The sequence below is a fragment of the Humulus lupulus genome, chromosome 1, assembly GCF_963169125.1.
Source record: "Humulus lupulus chromosome 1, drHumLupu1.1, whole genome shotgun sequence".
NCBI lineage: Eukaryota > Viridiplantae > Streptophyta > Magnoliopsida > Rosales > Cannabaceae > Humulus > Humulus lupulus.
The window spans coordinates 44010400-44021429 of record NC_084793.1 but is presented as its reverse complement, the minus strand read 5'-3'; positions in this window follow the sequence as shown (position 1 = coordinate 44021429).

Genomic DNA, 11030 nt, shown 5'->3' with positions numbered 1-11030 from the left:
CCAACTTTTATATATTTATGACTTAGATGTAAAATTTTGTCATCTAGAAATGTTATTTTTTTAGATGTCATGTTTTAATATTTATTTTATTTGTCAAAATAAAAATGACTTTTGTGAAATAAATTAATCATGCCAAATTAATTATTTTAGAAATAACTAAAAATTTTGTCACTTTTTCAGTTTTTATTAAATAATGAATAAGATTATTATTTTATACAATTAAAGCTAAAGAATTATTTTAGTAAATTAAATTTTTGTAATAAAATTTATGAATGACAAATGTATGATTTACAAAGAATAAAGTAGTAATAATCAAATTGGTAATTGATTTTATGCTTGCAGAATTTTTGTGAAATTGACAAGAAAATAAAGGAATAAATATTACCAACTTCAAAGCAAGTTTTAAGAGCCGTCTCACGTATGCATGTTATATGCAAGCTAAGTTTTACGTTCAAATATATGCAATTTGATTAAGTGCATGTTTCTTGTTTTGTAGCCATTGAGGATTACTTAGTAGAATTGAGATTATTCTTTTAAGATTTTATGTGAAATTATTGAATGTTTATAGTGTGGTGCAACCTATGCAACGTGTGCATGACCCATGCACATGTGGGGTATGTTTGTTGGGCATGTGTAATCTTACTTGATATTAAGACGAATGTTTGAATGTGATTCTAGGCTAGTTGTGAAGTACCCTGCACTTTATTTTTGTTTGGACTCTAGGTAAGGAAGTTAGCTAGAATTTCACGCATTATGTTATGAAAAGTATGAGGTAATATTTTGTAAGAGCTATTATGTTATGAAAAGTGTGAGCTATGGTAAGCTATTATGTTATGAAAAGTATGAGCTATGGTAAGCTATTATGTTATGAAAAAGTATGAGCTATTATGTTATGATGTGAGTTGTTTGTATATCTGCTTGTATGTTGTATGAAAGGCATTAGGTTGTTAGCGTGCTGAACGCGACACAACAAAGGAGTTGGCATAACTCATAGGGCAGACACGCCGAAGTTATTCAAGGACCAGAGTTCGTGTTTACCACATAGAGGAGGATTTACTGGTTTATGCTTTACTAGTTCCCACATGATGTGACATGGACAATAGTGGTGTCATGATCACATGAAGTATGATTATGCTTTATGAAATTTTATGATTATGATATGATTTGTTATGATATTCTATGAGTTTACGATATGAACATTGATTGCTTTGAGTTTCTTGTAAATTGTTGTATTTCATTTGTACTTCTTTACTAAGCTTTTAGCTCGCCCCCTTACTTTTCCCCTGTCAGATAGGCAATAGGGTTTCTTCTTAGCACACACTGTGATATGGGGAGTTCCAATGTCTAGGCATGTATGACGTGGGGTGTCCATGAGCAATTAATGATCTAGATGAACGCCAATAAAATTTATGAACTTTTATGTTATAGTTTATGTTTTCAATGTAAATTGTTGTATTTAATTTTCAAGATTGCATAAAGACACTATATTTTTATTTAAAAATATTTGGCCAAAATTGCATGTTTTGATAAGGCCCCATTGAACATTTTCTCTAAAATGGTATTTTCTAATAAATATGAACTGAGAGACGTTTTTACAAAGTTAATAGTTTAAGGCGTTCTTACAGATTCCAAAGCATGTTGTAGTCACACATATAGGGTAATGATGGCTTTCTTTTAATTAAAAGTGATGATGGTTCAACTTCGTATGCAGCTGGCGTCAAATCATCTCAAAAACCATGGTGAATTTTTTTTCCTAATGACGTCAGTTGCTCGCATGCGGGCAAGGCTATATATAGCCTTTCCTTTCCCACTTCCTTCATCTTTTTCAATCTTGCCAAATTTTCTCTTTCCTTCAAAAAACTCTCTCAAACCCGAAGTTCATGTTCCCCAATCTCTGAATCTGCAATCTTATTCTAATCAAGTTTTTCTTCAAGATCATCATTCAAGTAAGTTTTCGACCACCTTCTCATACTTATTTTGCTATAATTTTAAGCAAAATCTGTGGTAATTTTTCAATTTTTTCACTTTCGTGCTCTTGGTGTTCTTAAGCAATCCATAGGAAGCTTAGAGTTTTTCTTAAAAAATCGTCGATTTCCTTGGGAAAATTGCTATTTGGGAATTAGGAAAATGAATTATAGGCTTCGAGTATGTTTGATTTTGCACTTGATATTAGGAAAATCCATAGAATCGAATAAAATTTCGATTTTGAACCCTGAAAAAAAATGGTGGGAAATTTCCCCCAAAAAGGTAAGTGAAAAAAAATTTCCACTGTCTTTTGGATCCATCTTAAACCTTGGCCAAATATACCATTATGTTAATTTGAGCAACACACTTCTGTTAGGCACACATATACAGGTCGAATAACCCACTTCCCATTTTACTTTTACTAGATGATGCACGCGATCATTGGGGAAGTGATTATTCAATAGACTTTGATTTACTCCAAACGCTGGTCATGGATGTGGATCAAAATCAACCAAATATTGATCTCAACCATGATACTCTTGAGCCTTCATTTCAACGTGGTGAGCAATCCCATCAGTATCTTTTTCAATTTATCCCCGACCAAGAGTATTGCCGTAAAGATGAGGAATTGAACCAAGGAATAAGGGAATTCCTTCCAAAGGACTAGACTTATGTTGTCCATCCTCACTCTATTAATACTCTCCTGATTGGAATCCCGACCAGTGGGAGGGCAACGAGCAGGACTTCAATAGGTGAATAGGTTGTAATTGTTGCTTTTTGTTCTCCATATATGATCAGAGTAAAAAAAACGACCAGGCAAAGGACAAAGACGGGCCCACAAATCGCGAGACAGGCATCCAATGCTGGGAACGACCATCAACCTCAAAGAGACGACTTTCCCATGAGGGTTGAGCTAGCCGTTGTAACACCCCAATCTCTTAGAGTGTCATATGCGTGCACTTTTATAATTTATTAAAATAAGAAATATGAAGCAAATTAATTTGCATAAATTTTACTAATAATTCGGCAACTAACACCCATAAAAACAAAAGAAACTCCAGAGTGTCATCTTTGGTTGAAAAACAAAACAACTAGTTCAATTCTTCATACTAAAATCTTTTCAAAACTAAACAAAATGTCTTTCATCAATAATAAAAGAAAACTAAAATGAAAACATAATCCAAGTAGGCTAGACCCCTATGGTCTTTAAATCCTAAACATGTACGCCCTCCAGTGAAGCTCTCAAACTCATTGTTGCACCGCTAACTCTTTACCTTTACCTGCAACATAGAGGACCCCTGAGTTAATGCCCACTAACAAGAGCTGTGTAGGACACAACCCTCTAACCCAGACTAAGACAACTTATAAGCAAAACATTCTTATTTATAAATGTTATCTATTCATAAAACAAGACATGAATATAACATAACACACTCACAATCACATTAATCATATCAAAACATAATCAACATAGCATACTATACCAGAATCACTCCAGCCGTAGACCAAAACTATTTTGGTTAAGTGTGCAATCGATCATAATAACATAAGCATGCATTTCAACATAACATAAGCATGCAATTAATGTAACGTAAACGTGTGAATTACCATACCATAAACATGTCACACAGTACATACAACATACACATACATATACATACCATAAACACATATATCATACATAGCTCAAAGCATAGATAACACTTATAACATATAAACCAACTTATTCTTAAGTACATCGAGCGTACACCATGCGTGCAAGTATCCACTCTTCTTACCTCTGGTCCAAGCATCAACAACAATTATGTTCCCTTCAAGTTTCCTTACCGAGCCCTAGTCCCAACATAGAATGCCAAAATCTTAATTTCATAACAAAACCAAAACTATATCACCAATGCATCCACACCCTTCCTAATGTTGATTCATACTCAAAATGTCCTCATAAAAGTCCCAAAACCATTATACACAGAACCTCTAATCGAAGACGCATAATTTAAAATAAAAATTTAAAACTAACAGAAATTCCCTTTCTTGGTGAGTAGCGCAATCGCACTAGGGTTGGGTGCAGTCGTACTCACAGAAAGTTACAAATTTTTGGACTAGTAGTGCGGTTGCGCTCAATGATTTCTTAGAAATCGCAAGACGTGATTTTAGCCCTAATTTTTCCAAAAACTCAAACTTAAACATAACCAAACCCATATTTCATTATAAAATAATTCGAGAATCGATAAACAATATTTCCAAACAAATTTAATCAATAGTTTATCATCAATTCGTGCATTCATTCAATGTTATTATAAATGCATGGTTAGAGTTCAAGAACCCTAACTTTATCTTCAACCTCTAGACAACCTATTCACCATAACCCATAAATCATTACCCAAGATCCAATCCCTAGCATGTTTCTATCATTAAATTACAATCAAAACATCCCAGAAGCAATGCTAACAATTAAATCATGATTTCTAGATCAAATCCCCCCCCCCCCCCCCCCCCAAAAAAAAAAAAGAAATTAATAACACAAACCTAATTCTATAGAGTAATCAAGTCTTACCTTCACATTGACCCTTAGTTCTCAAATTTTTTAGACCTCAACTTGAGAGAGATTCCTTGCTTTGATCGATACAGCGACTAACAATAATACGATACACTAACCTAACTTTCATTTTAGTATACAAATACTAACCCTAAAACCAAAAGACCAATTTTCCCTAATTCTAACCCTCTCATAATTAGGATCAAGTCCTTTTAGTAATTTCACACAAAACTAATAATTTTCAATTTTATTAATTAACTTATGACACAAAAGTCCTCTAAATTACACTATGACCCTTAACTACCAAATTTGTGACACTTATGCCCTTAACTACCATCGAGATTAGGAGCAAAGAATCACTTGTCGTATAAACAACCTTCAAATTCAGTTAGTCAACTTTGCAGGCATGGGTGAGGGAAAGAGAGAGAGAGAGCGAAAAATTTACTAAATAGTTATTATATCAAAATTTTATAAAATTTAGGATTATTAAATAGCTAGTCTTATATTAAAATTTGTAATAATAATACTTTATAGTGTTTGAATTTTTTTAATATAATTATTAAATATCTAATATTATATTATATATTATTTTAATAATGATATTTTATAACATTTATATTGATATAATTATTAAATAGCTAGTCTTATATTAAATATTATTATAAAATTTAAATTTATATTAATATAATTAATAAATATTTATTTTCAATTGATTTTAAAAGTATATTCCGTTAAATATTTATAATATTTCGCTAAAGTTAACAAAAAAATAAAAATTATTAAGAACAAGAAAAACTGTTAAATATACATTTTTTTTTTACATAGAAGAAATATTAAATTATTGCAAATAAAAGTAATTGAATACGTCAATAATAATTATATCAAAAAATTAAACTAATATAGTAATATATCGTATCCACTAGATGATCAAAGATCCGAAAAAATGGTGATCAAACACAAATCTGTGTTTTATAAAATTATCAGAGAACATTTTTAAAATTTCATAAATCTCTTTGATGGAAAATACACAATCTAGATATATAAAATATGATATGTGAATGTTTGAAGGATTAAGTCACAAATTGAAATTCTATTTTTTATGATTACTAACTTAATTATTCAAATTAAATAATTAATTACTGAACTGTTACAGAAATGTTTAAACGGACACATCGACTGTTTGAACAAAAACCAGATATGTTCAAACAGTTTATCACTAGAAGGTAAAAACGAACATAAGGTAAAGAACACACAAATTATACGTGGTATCAGCAATCTTTGTAGATTGCTACTAGTCCACGGGGCCACGCCCAGAGAATGAAATTTATTAGAAGAATATCTAAACGATTACAAAACCAAATTGACTTATACAAATAAAGGCTCCATCTGAAGTGCTAACTTGAACTCCCTTCAAATCATAACACTTGCACTTTTCTTCCCGAAAAGTGACTCACGAACAAGACTTCTCCCGAAGCTTGATGAATAATGTCCAAGTGTGTTCAACCTGCACAATTATCACAAAGAAAACAATACAGAAGTACACTATAATAAACCACTAACACTTGAAAAATATTCGGAAAATAATACACCAAGATAGATGATCAAAAACCAGCGACCTAAGGATTATTATATACTTTTTATAATCCCTTAAGGTCGTGGAAAAAAAATCAGAAACGAATCAGCCAATAAATAAAAAATCTTCCCAAACAGGAAAGTTAGAATCTGTTCAAATAGACTATCAATCCGTTCAAACAGATTCATTGAACCTGGATAGTTTTTAAAACCAATTTCCCTAAATAAATAAGAAAACAATATATATATTATCACTGCAAGCTGTACACAATTTCTGGACAAATAAATCAGATCAAAAAATAAAATAAATACCAATAATTTTCATTTCAAGAAAAGATATTATTTTATAGGAAATTATATATTTATTTTATTAATAAATATATATATATATATAATAATCTGATTATAGAAAACATATCATAAACAGGAAACTACCTATTTCGAAAAATCTTCTTTAATTAATTTTGTCAATATTGTCAAATATGCCAATAAAGGATTTTACAAAATATGATAAAAAAAATTTAAAATAGAGATGAACATACAAGTACAGTTCGAAGCACATAAACCAAAACCACAAATTCCTCACTACTATAGGAATAAAGAAACAACATAAAACTAAGATCATAATTCCTAATAGCATATAGATTCAAATTAATCAGATAGATAGATCTTGAAATTTTGGGTCAAAGAGAGATTGCAAACATCGATCTTTCAATCTCCAAAGAAATGACAATATTTATTAGCAGTTCCTATTTTCTCGTAATTGTAAATAAGGGAGAAAGCTTCTTTATGGGATATTTGATTTTTGGAAAAACTGGAAATTGGGAAGATATTTGGGTGGAGAATTTGAGAACTTGGTGATCGTAATCAGAACTAGAAATGTAAAAAGTGTGATATATCACAGAAAACAAAAGACGAAAGATAGCCTTTAGTTCAATTTTATTTGAGAGAATCTAAAGGTTAATGGATCAAAGATTTACTGATAAAAAATACAACAATTTGTATTATATTACTTATATGTATTTGAGAATGAGAAACACTCAGTAATGTTAAAAGTGAGTGGAAAAAAATGAATAAAAACATTGTAAAACAGATCAAACTCGTGCGTAGATCTATTGAGAGAAATACGTTGAAATTGGGTATTTCAAAACAAAAACTAAGAGAAAGAACATGACTGAGTGGGAAAGATGGAACCTCAGATTGGCATTCGGCAGAATGATACATCACCTTGAATCATCAATTAATCCTCTCTCTCTCCTCTTCTTTATGATAATAATTATGGCTTCCATTTTCACAAAACCCTAAATTCTTGCATTGGTGATAATAGCATTGGTTTGGGGAGCCACTTAGTTTGAATTCTTCGGCGACAAATTTAAGAATGGCTTATTTTTATTCTCTTTTCTCTCTTAATTTTTTGTGATTAACAAAAAGATAAATCATAACAAAAAAAAATATATATTATAGAGTTTTTATTTTCTGGATTATCTTGAATTTATTTATGTGATATAGCTTTGATAATTTTTTTATTCCAACAAACTCAATATCAACCACATACTCTCTTATATATGTCTTTCCAAAAATTAGCAATATAACTTATTTAAAAATATGTGAAACAATTTATATGTTATACTATATATTATATCATTTTTCAAAATATAAAATATAGAATTTAAATATTTAATTTATATATAAATATATACAACAAAAATCAAATACACATACACTAATTAAAATGTATATTTTCAATATAACAACTTTATACTATCCAATATATATTTTATAATTTACAAAAATAAGTTATATAACCATGTGAAGAAGAATGGCAATAGATCAACAAAATAAAAAAAAGAGTAAAAATCATAAATATAATCAATGCATTACTAATTATAATTGCAATAAATACAAAACAATTAAAAAATTAGCGGAAATATTAAATAAAAAAGATAACAAATTTTTAATAAAGATAAATATTTTTAATTAATTAAATAAAAATGTATTGTTTATGTAATTTATAAATCATTAAACAATATGATATTTTATTAAAAAAAAGCATTGATAGACTCTTCAACATGATTTATTAAAAAGAAAAAGTGAGTCTATTGTACTATATTTATTAATTCTATGACAAATTCAATAGAGAAAGTATAAATTAAAATGTCTTATATTTTTTTTATTCTTTAGTTTCTATGGATCTATATAATTTGAATCCTCTAAATTTTTATTTATAATTTATCTATGAAGTTTTTAATATATGTTCGTTGTTCTTACAAAGTAACTTCTGACCTTTACATAATTGATAAATATATAAAAAAAATAACTCATTATAAGCAAACTCAATTTTATTATTATTATTATTATTATTGCTGTTCACTACAAAAAAAAAATATAACTTTTAGTGACAACTTTTTAGTCACAACATATATTTCGTGTGACTAAATGTCACTTTTAGTAACAAAAAAAAATTACTTGTGACTAAAAAGTCATATTTAATCATAAGTTGTCACTAATGTAGTTTTAGCCACAACTTATTATTTTTAGTGATAAATTTTGTTGTGACTAAAAATACATTTAATGACAATAAATTGTAATTTTTGTGACTAATACTTTTAACTACGGACTTTTTAGTGATGACATAAGTAAGATGCTTTTTTTTAGTTACAAATTTTTTGTTTTTAGTCACAAAATTTATTGTGATTAAGACTAAGATTTTTTATAGTGATTATTATTATTAAGGAAAATTGCTACAAAAATCCTTATATGGTGATGTTTGTGGCACTTAAATCCTTAAGTAATTTTGTTGGTAGTGAAAATCCTTGCCATTAATGTTTTGGTGCATGATTGGTCTCTAGCTGTTAACTATGTTAACAGTACCACATGTCCATACCAAATCAAAAGAAAAAAAACTATATAGGGATTTAAGGGCTACAAACATGACTACTTAAGAATTTTTGCTGCAAATATTTCTATTTTATATTATTATCTTTTATCTAATGGGTATGAACATGTGTCACTGTTGCACCAAAAGATTAATGGCAGAGATTTTTGCTACAAAAAGAATTACTTATGGAATTAAGTGTTACAAACATTACTACATAGAGATTTTTGCCATAATTCTCTTTGAAGCAAAAATAGGTAAGTAGTTTGAAATGTTACACTTAAGTCATCAAATATTTCTTTTTGTTGCAAAAGTAAGTAAATATTATAAAATGTTGTACTTAAGTCATTAAATAGATTTTTTAGCCGTCAAAGTCAGTAAATAGTCTGAAATGTTACAGTTAAGTCACTAAGTAGTTTATTTGGTTGCAAAACTCATATTTTACACCAATTTTGTCTTAATTTTAATTAATTAATAAAAACCTAAATATATATATATATTTCTAACATTGAAAAAATTATTTGAAATATGTTTTAAAAATAAAAAATAATTCAAAAGTTATAACGTAAAAAAATATTTAATTTAAGTTGTATAATTTTCTAAAACTCAGTTTAACTAAAATTATGTAATTTTTTTTTTTCATATTATAACTTTTGAATTATTTTTCTAAAAAGATTCAAATTATTATTTTGATGTTAGAAATATATGTTTTCAAATTTTATTACATAAATAAAACTGAGACAAAATTAGTATAAAGTATGACTTTTGCTGTAAAATAAAAATTGATGACTTAAGTGTGACATTTTAGGGTACTGACTAATTTTCGCTGCAAAAAATTGTACTTAATGACTTCAGTACAATCTTTTAGGCTACTTAGTAACTTAAGTGAAACATTTTGAACCACTTATTGATTTTCACAACTTATTATTATTATTATTATTATTATTATTAGGGATAATAGTGACAAAACTGCATCAGTAGTTCATTTTATTGAAGTTAACTAACTTATGTAAAAAAATTGGTGGCAAAATGTAATGACCCAATTTTCCTACTAGTTGACTCAGTAGGGATACTACTGTGTATCCTAGTGGTCAACGACCTCTAAAAGTTAACTCTTTTGAAAATAGGTCATTAGATTAATAAAAGTGCATTAAAAGAGACAAAATACCTTTTAGAAAAATATAAATAGTCTTTAATGCGTAATGTTGGGATCGTAAATAGTTAAAAAGATAAAATATGGTAGTTGATAAGTGCATAATACTAACGTACTTGAGCAATAAGTCATTTGAAACTGAAGGAGAAAATAATTAAAGAACCATTCTTAAGTCAGACACTGAAGCAGAAGTCTTGAACCTTTTCCAACCTTATAGGTCAGGTTAACCATAATAAGCATATTTTGGATGAAATCCTAACCAGCTGCCAGCACCATTCTCAAACTTTTCCCTTACCTAGACACACAGAGTAATTGATGTACTATAAAAACCCAGTATGGAAGCTAAACATCACTAAAGGAATTTAAAATATTCTAAATTGGCATTCCACTAATCACATAGCAATATAAACTTTAACTATAACTTAGCAATACATCTTAGACAAGTCACATAGTCACAAGTATTACAAACATATGACATCAAACCATCTTCTATCTCATCAAAATTTATTGTGAGGTGATCAACCTCGAGACCTCCACGATCAGGAGAACACCACTTACCATACCTAAGTAGAAAAGTCCAGTATTTCCACGATGACGAACCCTGTATAGTGGTTTTCTACCGTACCTAAGTAGAAAACTCCACTATCATGGGCCCACGTCTACATAATTCCTTAGCAAGCACAATACAAACACTAATTGCACTCACATACTTTAACTTGACTATTGCATTCAACTTGAACAAATGGGTGCTATTATGCTTTCTGTTGACCATAAAGTCACATATACAGTCCTAATAACTTTGTAGCAGCATATAAAGTGTGTAACGCCCTGGGTAACAAAGACCATTATACTGTGTATTAATAAAGGTGCAATACTTGCTAATTAAGTCATTTTGTTGAAAATGTGTTGCTAAGCCATTACATAACTAA